Consider the following 13,695-nt stretch of genomic DNA (forward strand, 5'->3'; position numbering starts at 1 on the left):
CAATTTCCATTTCAAAGCCGCAGCGCGCAGCCCTACATCTTAAACCCTAGACTGGCGAAGTCCCGTCTGAGTCTCCTCCCCTCTGACACCAGTTTAAGATCCTAGCCCTGCTCCACCTTTTCCGCTGCTCTCTCCTCTTCTGGGTCCTCCTGCCCGCTGGGGCATTGCCCTTTCTGGACTCTTCCGATGCTGAGTCGCTTAGCTCCTCCCCCTGCCTCCTGCGGGCTTTAGGACCCGGTTCCCAATCCTCATTCTCTACTGTCCCGCGCTCCTGTACATTTGAACTTGCCTCTCACGCCAACCCAGTGACCTTTCTCCTAACCGTTACACTACTTCGGTCACTGCTTCCCTCTTCCGGGATACCGGCCAGATCTGACCTTCCCTCCGTTGTCCGACTTTCTGATGGAGGCATGGTCAGCCCTGCCTCATCTTCTCTCCCTGGTGGGGAATGCACTGGTCCCGATCCTTGGGACTCTTCCCCCCCCCCACTCTGCTCTGGTGGGGAAGCTGGTCCTGATATCCAACTACTGCTCTGGGAGTCCCTGCTGCCCCCTTGCTCCTGGGGCGTTCCCCTTGGGAACCCCCTACCCCTGGCCACTGGCGCCCCCTTCTGTGAATCTTCCGATTCGCTGGAGAGGCTCATGGAATCCCTCGGTCCACTGTCCTCTTCTCCTACGCTCCCCTCGGATTCTTCCCCTTCGCTCTCCATCTCCTCTCTTCCCTGTGCCTCTGCTCCTGAGCCCCTGACAATATGATTTGAAAATATAAGCCACAATCACTTGGCAGTTAAACTGAGGTGCACATATTTGAAATGGCTATTGCTCATGGTCAGATGACAGCTTTGTGAATAGGCCTTCAAGGGTAGTGTTGCAGGTGTGAGGAACCAAACATGTAATGCACATTGGGTGCAGACATACTCTCTCCCCCTCTCCTCCTCTCTGGAAGGCTTTTGAGGTGGCGGTCTCTACCACTCCTCATCTGCGCAGTCCCTGACGATGATATAGGAAAAGATCAGTTGTGATCTAAACATCTTTGGTGTAGGAAACATGCTGCCTTCCTTCCTTCCTTCACACACACACACACACACACACACTAGTTACTGGGTGACATTGTGAGAACATCTATGGGGAAAACACTGCGAGACAATTTACATACCCTTGAAAAACAAGTGGTCTTTTTCACACATTCAAGAATGGCATTAGTGCTCTGTGACCCAATTACGGATCAAGTGTAGGGAAACCTGCACATTACTAATTTTCAGAGTTTATTTTCTTCTCAGAGAGAGCATCTGAGGACATGGTTCATGACCACAATTCCACATTCCTCTCTATTTCTATTATAAATCTCCTTCTGCTTTGCAAGCCTGCTCCATTATATAAATAAAAAAACATAGCAGAGGCACTGAATGCATGATTATCTGAGCTGAATGGCAACAGGCTGAAAACCTGTAGACTTATTCACTGACACACCATGCAGATCTGCGTTGGAGGAGCATGTGGGTGGAAATGAATACCTGGTAATTAGGATGATTCTGGGCATGTCAATAATGAATTTTATGAATATACTGCAAATTCTAGGGCAAACACTTCCATAAACATTCTCCTCCCAGAGCTGGTATGTGTAGGGGAAGCATGATTAATGCATGCAGCTCAAGCACAATTTGAAGCAGCTTTCCACAGCCTGGTGCCCTACAAACCTTTTCAACTAAAACTCCCATCAGGCCAGCATGGGGCGGGTCAAGGATAATGGAAGTTGTAGTCCAACGCTATTTAGGAAGCACAAGATTGGAGAAGGCTGATTTACAAGAATGTATATAGTGTATACAGGGACGCAGGTGGCACAGGGACGCAGGTGGCGCTGTGGGTTAAAGCCTCAGCACCTAGGGCTTGCCGATCGAAAGGTCGGCGGTTCGAATCCCTGCGGCGGGGTGCGCTCCCGCTGCTCGGTCCCAGCGCCTGCCAACCTAGCAGTTCGAAAGCACCTCCGGGTGCAAGTAGATAAATAGGGACCGCTTACCAGCGGGAAGGTAAACGGCATTTCCGTGTGCGGCTCTGGCTCTGGCTCTGGCCAGAGCAGCGATGTCACGCTGGCCACGTGACCCGGAAGTGTCTCCGGACAGCGCTGGCCCCTGGCCTCTTAAGTGAGATGGGCGCACAACCCCAGAGTCTGTCAAGACTGGCCCGTACGGGCAGGGGTACCTTTACCTTTACCTTTATATAGTGTATTGTATATATGGAAAGAGAGAGTGTTGAAGGCAACTGGTAACAGAAGTGATATTTTGGCAATACAGTGGTACCTCGGGTTAAGAACTTAATTCATTCTGGAGGTCCATTCTTAACCCGAAGCTGTTCTTAACCTGAGGTACCACTTTAGCTAATGGGGCCTCCCACTGCTGCCATGCAATTTCTGTTCTCATCCTGAAGCAAAGTTCTTAACCCGAAGTACTATTTCTGGGTTAGCGGAGTTTGTAAGCTGAAGCATCTGTAACCTGAAGCGTCTGTAACCCAAGGTACCACTATATGCCATATAGAGTGGAGCAAGTTCACTCATGCTAGCAGTAATGGACTTTGGGCTCTCACATTTCAGCAGCTCCCTGTACAATGCTAAAATTTGGCACATTGTTCCTGCCTTTCACACTCTGTTCTACAGTATTGTTTGGGTGTCCCCTGCAGGGCAGTGGTGTGGCAAGCATTTGGAGTAGAAGTGCTCAAAATACACAAGGAGCCCCTCTTCAAGGGCTGCGGGCAAAACCATGGAAGGTGCAACCCACCTTGGCTTCTGCCTCAACTCTACTTAGATCCCACCTCTGACTTCCCGTTTTAATGCACCCTGAAAACAGAAAAATAGGAGCTAACAGAGCACAGAGTGTTCGAGTTGGACAACGGAATTCCCAGATCTGGACTCTTGTGCAGAAATGAATTCTCTTCACCACCAGAATGAGTTTTATAGCTTTAATTGCAGAACAATCTTAAACATTGGATACAATGGATAAACGTTATAGAATAACAAAGAATGTAACAAGGCAAGAACCAGCAATGGTTCCATTTCATAAAGTTTCTTCTTCTGGTCCAAGGAAGAACTTAAGCAAGTCTTTCCTTTCCCAGCATGCCAGCATCTCACAGCTTCTGTGTCTGTGTTGCAAGTAACATCATTTGCATATATACACTCAGGTTTCGAATCTCCTGTTGAATGGAGAGGCCTAAAACTGCCACAAGACAGCTTACTGCACCCAAGTGGAAAATCACCACCTCTGTCCCCACACACAAAAAAACTTATAATGCACTTAAACACAACATTTTATGTACATTAAACTTTAACAGGGCCAGAATCTTTCTTTGGTGTTTTTATTATCATTTTCTGGGGGTTTTTTAAAAAAAAATGTGGAGGAGCATTAAAACATGTGGCTTACTCTCCCGAAATGTGAGATGGTACAAAGTATTATACCACTTCAGGAGTTGTCCATCTCAGTCTACTTCATATGTAAACCAGATCCTAGTTGTTGGTATATATTGAATCCACATTGACTGCTAGCATGTATCTCCAAATCGAACTACCTGGGGAAATACTTGTTTTCTTACTAGCCTTCCTAAGTTGTGTCATTCTGATAAATTACAGTATTTAGGAGCTCAAAAATATGGTTGTATATATAGTACAGAAACTGAATAAATAGTTCTCAAGGTGATAGGGAAATACAAATTTTCAAATGCGAGTTTTTCAGAATTGTGTAATGAAGGCATCCCTGCACATGCCACAAATGGATCTGTCAAAACAGCTTGATTATGCTCCTTTGCTTTTTACCCCTCTGTGATGAGCTGCTCTCTTACATAACTCATGTATTTATATTTAACCTGGAAAAGGATGTAGGACGTGCAGACCCCCGCTTCTCTTGTACTACAGCTACTTCAGGGCTATTTGCTGGGCCAATGTCAGTTCTGCTGGGTAGCATCTGAGAGGCAAGTGCAGGGTGGAGTATGGCCAGTTCAGTTCGTGACCAAGTGAGCTGTCTCTGGTGCTCTCCCAGCGGAGTTTCCTCTCTCCTCTTCCAATCTCGGGCATCCCATTAAGACGAGGGGGAGGGGGAGTAAATGAATCACACATCACTAAAGCCCCATGAATATTTCAAAGACCAGAGTCTTCGTAAAATCCTGTTCCTGTTCCATAAATGATCAGAGAAGCTCCAGCAGAATTAAGAACATTTTAGAACTACAAATGATGTGATAATTCACCATATGGAATTCAAATATTTAAAACAACTTACCCAGAACTGAGGATGCTGGTACATTGCATACAGTCAACCAGTCAAATCTGATGTGAGAGTACAGAAGGAAGTTCAATGGGTCTTACTCCCAAGGATGTCTACGTAGCATTGAAGTCTTTGGCTAAGCACACACTAACCCATTTGCAGCACTAATGTGTATTCTTCTCAATCTGGAATCATTCGTGCTCATCCTCAAGATGCTGCTTTCAATCTAGATTGATTCCAGATTTTGCCATCCACAAGGATGGATGTGGTTACCTGATACATGTTTTAAAGCACTCCCCATGATTTTGCTATCTATGCCGTTTCCTCTGTACCTCTGGTGGGGTACTTCTGGAGTAGTTTGTCCAACTTTGGTCTCCACCCTGCACTTAGTTCTCACCTGTGGCTCCTATAAGCTGTCAGCATGTGACAGTGGCCACACCATCTTTGACTGGCTGGCTAAACCAGGTGAGGCTAGCCAATGAGTCTCAAACCCTCAGCGAGCTAGGGATTTTCACTGCATGAGAAGACAGATTCTGGTGTATTGAGCGGATGAGACTAATCCAAAAACCACCCCCTGCTGGCATGGTTCTGCAGAGCAGCAGAGCCCTAATCCAGAGGTTCCCAGCTGACCTCTTCCAGCAAGGATTCTGACCACAGGCCTCCTCACCACGTGTGTTTGGCAATTAGTGGGAGGTCAACTGAGTTATGTCTCAACCTAATTCAACACAGTCCAACATTAGGGTGGTTTGGATTGTTCTGTAGCAGTTTAATCCTATACATATCTACTCATAAGTCCTGCTGTTTTCAAGTGGGTATTGTAGCCTAAGAGTCATTAGAATATCCTTGCTAAAATTCCACACCCCTGTCTCAGGGGGTGGAGATTCGGGGTGAGTAAAGAGGGCAGATTAACCAAGTGATTACCATAGCATACATTTAAGCAGCTGTAAAGCCACTTTTTCTGGCATTCTTCAGACTAGTAATAAGGCATAGTTGACATACGTCTGCAATCTCCCTGACATGTTCGGGATTTAACCGGAGAAAATAGCATCCAGGGGGAATTTCAGAAAATCAGGAAAATGTCTGAAATTTTGAAGACATTAAAAAAAGTTTTGAGATTCATTTCCCCCCCAAAAAAGCTCAACTTCTAGAAATATGGCCATCCTAAAGAAGGAGAAATTTTATTAGTCTCTATTTCTCTAGATTTCTCATTGAGAGTAGATGTTTGGCCAAACATATTTGTTTAAAAGATTGTCTTTGCCTTCAGCGATGCTTCCAGGACACTTTACAAAACACGACCAGAAGCATACTCTCTCTCCTTCTCTCCCTCCCTTCAACCACCCAACTTACCTCACTGGGGCACCTGGAAGATGGCCTCCTTATGGATAACTGATTTTCCAAGTGGCTATATGCACAGAGGGGGAGATGACTACTTGGTAAATGGTTTCCTGTATTTATTCACCCAATGCCAGAATCCCTTTCATACATTGATTTCGGGCTAGGCACCATTCCTGCTCTCTCTATTGAGGCACAGGCTTTCAGCTTTAACCCCAACTCTGATTCAGACTCTTCTGCACTTCCACAAGCAAATGCAATGATCCAACAGTCATCCCCACCCCCATTCTCACTCACTATCCTCCCCCAGAGTCTCCCAGCCTTCTTTAGTGTACAAGGATGGTGGTGTTGGCTTTGAGACAAGAACAGCAGGCAGTACTTGCCAGACTCATATGTTTCAGCAGACATAGTTCCTCCCTCTAATGGGCCCAGAGGGGCATAGATTTCAAAAGATGCAGCATGCAGTAACAGGCTAGAAAGCATTATTAATGACCTCTCTACCAGTCAGGATTACAGAGGCTAAGACTGCAAACAGGCCAGGCTGCTGCTGCCTAATGACTAGGGACCAGCAGCCCCTCTGCCTTGGTAGGCCGGGCTTCATTTTAAGTATACATAAAAGCACACACCGATAAACTGCATGAAAATATGCTTCCCCCATTCTTCTATATCACCGACCTGGTGCCTTCCAGATTATTTTTGTATCACACTGGATAGATAGGTTTTCACCAAGTTGGTGAATGGTGTTCTAGATGTTTGTTTCTTTATAGATTTCTTATTCTCTTTATTCTGCCTGGACATGTGAAACTCTTATTTTGAGGAAACCAAGCTGGTAGGAGAAATTGTGACCACTGTGCAGCCCTGGACCCATTTGCTGGTACACCTGCTTCAAGCCTCTTTCCTTCCCGCCCCCTTTTTTGGCTTTAAGTAGCCCATGGTGGTGGGCCTCACTAATACTTTAATTCCTCACAGTGCCCCGAATGTAGAGTCAATCTGGAATGTGAGAGAGGGGGATGGTGGTCCTCAGTCATTTGACTCTGTTGCCACCAATGAAGGTGAATATTAGAAGATTCAGGACTTCCAAAGTACTTCTTTACACAGCACTTTGATAAACTATGGAATTCACCACCACCACCACACTCAATGTGGTGGCCAGTGTGGAGGGAGAAAGAGAATATCAATGGCTACTAGCCATGATGACTATGTCCAATGTTAGTATGTGCGCCGCTGCCAGTTATACCTGCCAGTGCTGACTGGATGCCATAATTGAATACCACCCTACTTGTTCACAGAAATTGATCCCTTGGGGTTTTTTTGCCCTGGGCAAAAAATTGTGGTGAATAGAGAAGAAAATGCATGAGTAACTGAAATACTAGCCCTATTCAGCCATTAGTGTTAGTAAAATGAAAAGCACATAGCGGGCTCCGGATCATGCACTGTTTGTGTGCACAGATTCTGTATAGCGGTTCTGATGAACACATGGTAAACAGAAACAAGCCAGCAGACAAGAGCCCAGCCTTGTAATGTGCTCATTCCAACTACATATTTGTCTGCACTGAGCTTCTATAATTGCCTGCAGGGTGCAAGTTAAATGGAAGAAGCATCTTGTCATTCCTCCCTACGTAGATAGACTACAGCGTTTTCAGTAACACTAGAGAACCATTTCCTTTGACAATGTGATCTTGATCTTCAATGTCTATATGTTAAAAGAAATTTCAGTTCATCTTTGAAAGAGAAACATGCTTTTCTAGTTTGTCTGCCCTTAGAGCCAGTTTATTTGCAAGCAAATCACAGAATTTGAAACACGAAATAAATAAGACGATGGTGCTGTTTTGTACTACATCATAGAAACTTTCAGCACACACAAATGATGAACTGATCAAAGGCTGGGTTGCCCTTACTTTTTACTGGCTAACCAAAGCCTGGCAAATCTTTATAGGGTAGAAGACGGCCTTCAAAATCCTTTGGGTGCTACAAGAAGTTATAAGTTGTTGATACACTAGATGGCACTCCTTTCTCTGTGCTAATATTTTCAAACTGCCAAATATGAAAGTACCTTGGTTCACAAAATATAAATCTTGTGCTACTTTGCTCACAGCATTCTGTGAAAATGATCCCCCAAGACTGATGTCATACACTGAAGTGAACTATGTAGAAGAACCCTGGGGACGAGTCACCTGAATTTTGTAAATTTGCTAACTAATATTAGAGCTTGGCAATGATTTATACGAGGATGAGATTTATTTATTTTCTACAAATGCTAACTAGCGGGATTTTTATTTATTGCAAGATTTGTCAAGTTTTAGCTTGACCTTGTCAAGTATGAGGAAGAATTGTTACTCAGTGGCAGGGCACATCTATGCATGCAATAGATCGGTGGCATCGCCAGGTAGAGGAAAAACTCCTGACAGAAACCCTGGCGAGCCACAGGCAAACCACAATACTGAGCTAAGTGGATGGATGTCTGGTTTGATATAAACAGCTTCCTACCTAATAATGCTTTTCTCACTGATCCGGGTACTACAACTGACCCAATGCTGACATTCCATCATTAGCCCTGCATTTTCAGAAGGTATCTCGAAGCAGGTCTGGAGGTAGAGCTGCTTTTGGGTGTTGCAAGGAAAAAATCTTGCCTGGGTGGAATCATTGCCCCTGCACTGGTGAGCTTGCCAACCAGGTGGGTCTACTGTGAGGAGATTAGCACTGTCCCAAAGTGTTATCTGGGGCCCATCTGGCTGATCCCAACCAAGCCAGCAAGATTTCCACCACCAATTCATGCTCCATTGCTGAACCACAGACCTTCACTAAGGATCATGGTGTAAAATGAGAGGTAGCATTAAGGACTGAGAGGGGAAGAAAAGGGACACAGTGTGTTTAGGATCATGGTGGAATAAATGGAATCTGCGACTAGGAAGAAGAGGAAACAATTGGGCTAAGATTCTGGGTAAATGTCTTACTTGTCTATTAAAAGATGTGGACTTGGCTTACCTGGTCTTCTGGAATCCTGTGTGGTATCAAGGTCTGGTTCCATTGTAAAGTGTTCACAGTGTGAAAATCCCTGATCAAAGCAGTAGCACTAAACCTTGTTCTTCTAGGTTTTTTAAATTTTTTAATAAAGGATCAAAAGCTGGTTAATATATTAGGGTCTGTATTCATCTTTGCCTTTGCAGTGCTAACCTGTTAACAGTGTTCCTCTTGAAACTTGTTATGCCTTGTTAAACAGCGGTTATGTTTCAGAGGTGGCTGGAGATTCCAGACCCAAGGGCTTTAAAAAGCCTAGCAATGAACGGTGTGAAGCATAAATGTACAATTTCATTGTTTCAGAAAAGATTTCAAGTTGGTGATGGTTATTAGACTGAGCTACCTTGCCTGACTTCTAAAGCAGCCCTTGTTTCCTTTCCCTTGGCACTTGTGCTAATCGGCAGTGTTCTCAAAAGTTAACAGTCATTTGTAAAAAAAATATTCAAAAGTTAGTGAAGATTTATTGTTGTCTGCTCAATGGGTTTGCTCAGGGTTTGCCCTGAGGAGAAAATGGCAGAACTATGTATGCCACCTTGGAGGAAAGGCAGGATAAAAATGTTGTCATTATTGTCATCCATCTGTCTTGAGGGACAATGAAGTGTGCCTCCAGGGGTGAAGGCAAACTGCTGTTAGCAACACCGAAGTGATCTCCACAGGGTACAAGCCTAGGCAGTGTGTATGGAGGTCCTGCACTGCCCAGATGAGGTCCTGCACTGCCTCACTGATGTGGTCCAAAGGAAAGCAGAGCAAAATTTTTGGCAACACATGAATTGCTGAAAGGAAGCGTACAAGCTGTCACCCAACTGTCTTTGGGACTCCACTCTGGATTTGTGTAGAGTTTACTCCTTAGCCCTTTCTTCTCCCAAATATATCCCACAAGGCAGTGGGGGTTCAGGATCAGTTTTCTTTCTCCTAGATGAGCTGCTTTCCCAGGTTGACGAGCACCATCTATCCCTCACTTCCCTCTACCACCTGCAGAGAAACAGCCTTCTTGAATGTTGAACCCACTATTGGTCTCATCCACTCAATTCGCTGGAACCTATCTTTGCATACAGGGGAAGTTCTTAACTCACAGAGGGTTTGAGACCCATTGACTATCCTCACCTGGTTTAGCTGGCCCGTTGAAGCCGTTCATGGGGTGTCACATGCTGACAGCTTCTGGGAGTCCCAGGTGAGAGCTGAGTGCAGGGTGGGGATTAATGGTGGACAGACTACCCCAGAAGGTTAGTTCCACCACCAGAAGTACTGCCCCTCCCTAAATAAAAAATCTGCAGCGGAAGCATATTAGTTTCTTATGAGAATTCACATAGTTAGTTTAAATTCCATCTGCCACACTGTACTCATTCACCTTACAGAGGAAGCTGCCTTATACACAGGCATCTACACAGCTATTAAAAAACAACCTGAAAATGATCTTTAAAAAACCATTTTCTAGCTCAAAGTTGCAAAATTTCATAGAGTTCCAATTACAGCTCTACAGCGCCATCTGGTGTCACAGGGTTACAGCGCATTTGTAAAACTTTTTGTTTGTTTGTTTGTTTGTTTACTAATGTAGCTGAGTCCTTAGTCAGACCATTGGTCCATCTAACTCAGTATTGTAGGCAGCAGCTTTTCAGTTCCTAGGCAGGCGTCTTTTTCAGCTCTGTATGGAGATGTCAGGGATTTAACCCGGGGCGTTTTGCATGCAAGCAAATGCTCTACCCTTCCTTAAGGCCCCAGAGTTTGCCATACTCTCTGCTTTCCCTTTCCTTTCCTTTCCTTTCCTTTCCCTTCACTTCTTTCCCAGCATTCTCATTTTTAACTAGGATTCTATTCAAACACACTGTTCCAAACAAATTACAGTCATACCTCATGTTATGTTTGCTTCAGGTTACATGTTTTCAGGTTGCGGACTGCGGGAAACCCAGAAGTACCAGAATGGGTTATTTCCGGGGTTTGCCACTTGCGCATGCACAGCAGCACTAAATCATGCTTCATGCATGCACAGAAGCGCCAAATTGCGCCGGCACCTGCGCAGACGCGGCACTTCAGCTTGCGAACACGGCGGGTTGTAGACGTGCCTCTGTCACAGATTATGTCTGCAACCCAAGGTTCCACTGTATTTGGTGACTAGAGATGGAAGTGTTTCCAAACCTTATCTTGGATTAATTCTGAAAAGTACTGAGATCGTCCAGGGGAGGAGGACAGAATGGGAAAACCTCATTGTACCAGTCAATCTGAGAGCCTGGAAGAAATGTCCCTGTGTCCACCAGCCATCTGTGTTTCCTAAAGCCCAGCCCCACTCCCCACTCTCCCCTCATCCCCTTCCTTCCTGCGCAACAGCACATCAGGACTCTAAGCCCAGAGGACCATGGGAGATCACATTTGCCCAAGGGCTGTTGGTACTCCTTTGAGGGAGGCTTTTGACTTGTGAGCCCAAGATCAGAGAACTTCAGCATCATCTCTGGACACAGTGTCCTTCTGGGTGTTTCAGCTGTGGGGCTAGTGGGTTTATCAAGCATGTGCTATTGTATAACACTATTGCTTAGGGTCACCGTGGCTATTGTTTCCAGCCTTCACTGAAGAAAGTCCTATTAAAAAGAGGCTCACAGACAATATAGGGACATTAATCAGGGCAGTGAGAGGGCATCACCTGCAGGATTTATGATTATCTTAAGAGCTTTTTTACAGAAGGATCCTTTAAAAAATGGTTTTCCCGTAATACAATTAAACTGTTTGCTCTCACAGCTAATAAAGGGAACAGCAGACGCAGACAGCTATACATGCCTTGAGCTATTGAGGCTGTCAGGTCTCATCAGATAAGGGGAACTGGTCCTAGTGTATATTCAGATAGTGAACACTAGGAGAATTGTGGGGTTTTGTAGGAAGCTGTTCTCCACTGACTCAAAACAGGTGGTCCTCAGCTAGCTTGTTTGGGATGCTGTCTCATAAATGAGCTATTCAAGTTCCAGTAAGACCAGGGAGGCCTGGTATTTAAATATATCACAAAGTACTTTGGAAATAATTCAGGTAGGAAGCACTGAGATGGTCTGTAGGATCTCTGATTTGATCAGAGGCTTATATTGTATTTCACTTTACAGTGGTACCTCGGGTTAAGTACTTAATTCATTCCGGAGATCCGTTCTTAACCTGAAACTGTTCTTAACCTGAAGCACCACTTTAGCTAATGGGGCCTCCTGCTGCTGCCGCACCGCCAGAGCACGATTTCTGTTCTCATCCTGAAGCAACGTTCTTAACCTGAGGTACTATTTCTGGGTTAGCAGAGTCTGTAACCTGAAGTGTATGTAACCTGAGGTACCACTCTACTCCTAAAGCTAACCTGTACATAACTGGGATACTACTCATTCACAACACCTACAAGCATTATAGGAGACATATGTTTCTGTCAAATAGTGGGAATTTGCTAATGGCTAAGTCAGATTTCTAGACTATATAGTCCCACCTGTTTCATCAACTATAGTAGTCCCTGTAACTTCTATGGTGCTTTCCTTCTACCGCTGCCTAATAAACATTTCCCTCTTTTGCAAATTAGCAGCCAACCAGCAGAGGGCACTGTAAAGCTACAGGAAGTTGAGACTGAAGTTGCATAGAGCAGGGATGGTCAGAAGGTAGATAGCTGGACAATAGTGACAACAAAGTCTTTCTTTCTCTCTAAATTATGCTGTTAGGATCCCTGATCTGAAATAAATCAGCTGTAGAACTGTACTTGTCCAAGGGAGCATATAGCTCATGGGATGCAGTAGGTAATTGGGTCTGCCTTCCCCCAGGCTCTATTTCCCACCAGCTACAGTTGCTGGATCTTGGGGTTTCCAGAAGCCTGAAGTCTGCTAATGATAGAGATGGACACAACTGTCATTTTCAGTTTCTTGTTTTTCTAATAATCCATTCTGTTATCCCCATTTCCACATCAGTGGCAGATTTCCCCTCCCCCCCCAAAAAAAAAAATCCTTGTGAAAATTCATCAGCATTTTACGGTGCATTTCTCCTAATATTTTGTATGCAATGCCCACACTTTTGCAACCATCTTCTCCCAATATAATGCATTCCATATGCCATTTTCATAAATATATGCATTTTAGGCATGCTTTCCCCAAATCTTATGCATCATTTGGTTGGTTCTCTTATGCATCATTTGGCTGGAGAATTGCATCACAAAAATTGGAGAAGTGCAAATTAAAACAAAACAAAACAAAAAACAGCTGTATTTTGGCATTCATTTTCAGGAAGCCTTCAGAGATTAATGGGGTGGTGTCCCAGAAAAGGGTGTTCTCTGTGGCAGCCCCTACATTGTGCAATTCCTACTCCACAGAGCTTTGTCTGACACCTTCATTGCACCTTAATTTGACTATCTATCTAAACTCTAATTGTGATTGTAATTTTGTTTTAATCTGTTTTTAATGGTGCGTTTTGTATTGCTATAACCTGCCCTGGGACCTTCTTATGATTTTTCCTCCCTCCCTAGCTAACACCTGACATATAATATTGACATCTGTCAGACATTCATTTTCACTGAAAGTGTACAAGGAACGGCTAGGTGATCCTGAATCACCCATCCTCTCCAACTGCAGATGGAACAGAAAAACTATGCAGTATGGGGGGCCACTAGGTGGCGCATCGGAAGATGGCTGACAATAACATCTCTCCGACCCACACGAGGTAATTTGGAGGCTATGATGGGGGTAATTAGCCTCCTTACCCCCCCCCCAGGATTATGGGGGGGACGGCCCTTGCCTGCTGTGCCCTATACCACCCCCGAATTTGTGGGGGTGGGGGCACTAGGCACAAAGCCCTCCTGTGGGATTTTCGGCACTCCTCGACGCCGTCCCCGATTCGCGCCGCTGGTTGCAATGATCTTTAAAAGAAATAATTTGGACATGATTAATTGCACATACATCAAGGAAAAAGGGGAGTAAATACTGCTGACAGAAGAGATCTCTGATAACAAGACAACAATAAAACACGAGAAGAACGTCAAGATACGGTAATGACTGAGGGGGGAGGGGGGGAAAAACCTGCCTCTACCTTTTTATGTGATTTAACAAGAATCCCCCTCCCCTAATGAGTCAGAAATTAAGGACTTAAGCTGTGGATTTAAGGCTGTG

The sequence above is a fragment of the Podarcis cretensis genome (assembly GCF_951804945.1).
Source record: "Podarcis cretensis genome assembly, chromosome: 4".
Lineage (NCBI taxonomy): Eukaryota > Metazoa > Chordata > Lepidosauria > Squamata > Lacertidae > Podarcis > Podarcis cretensis.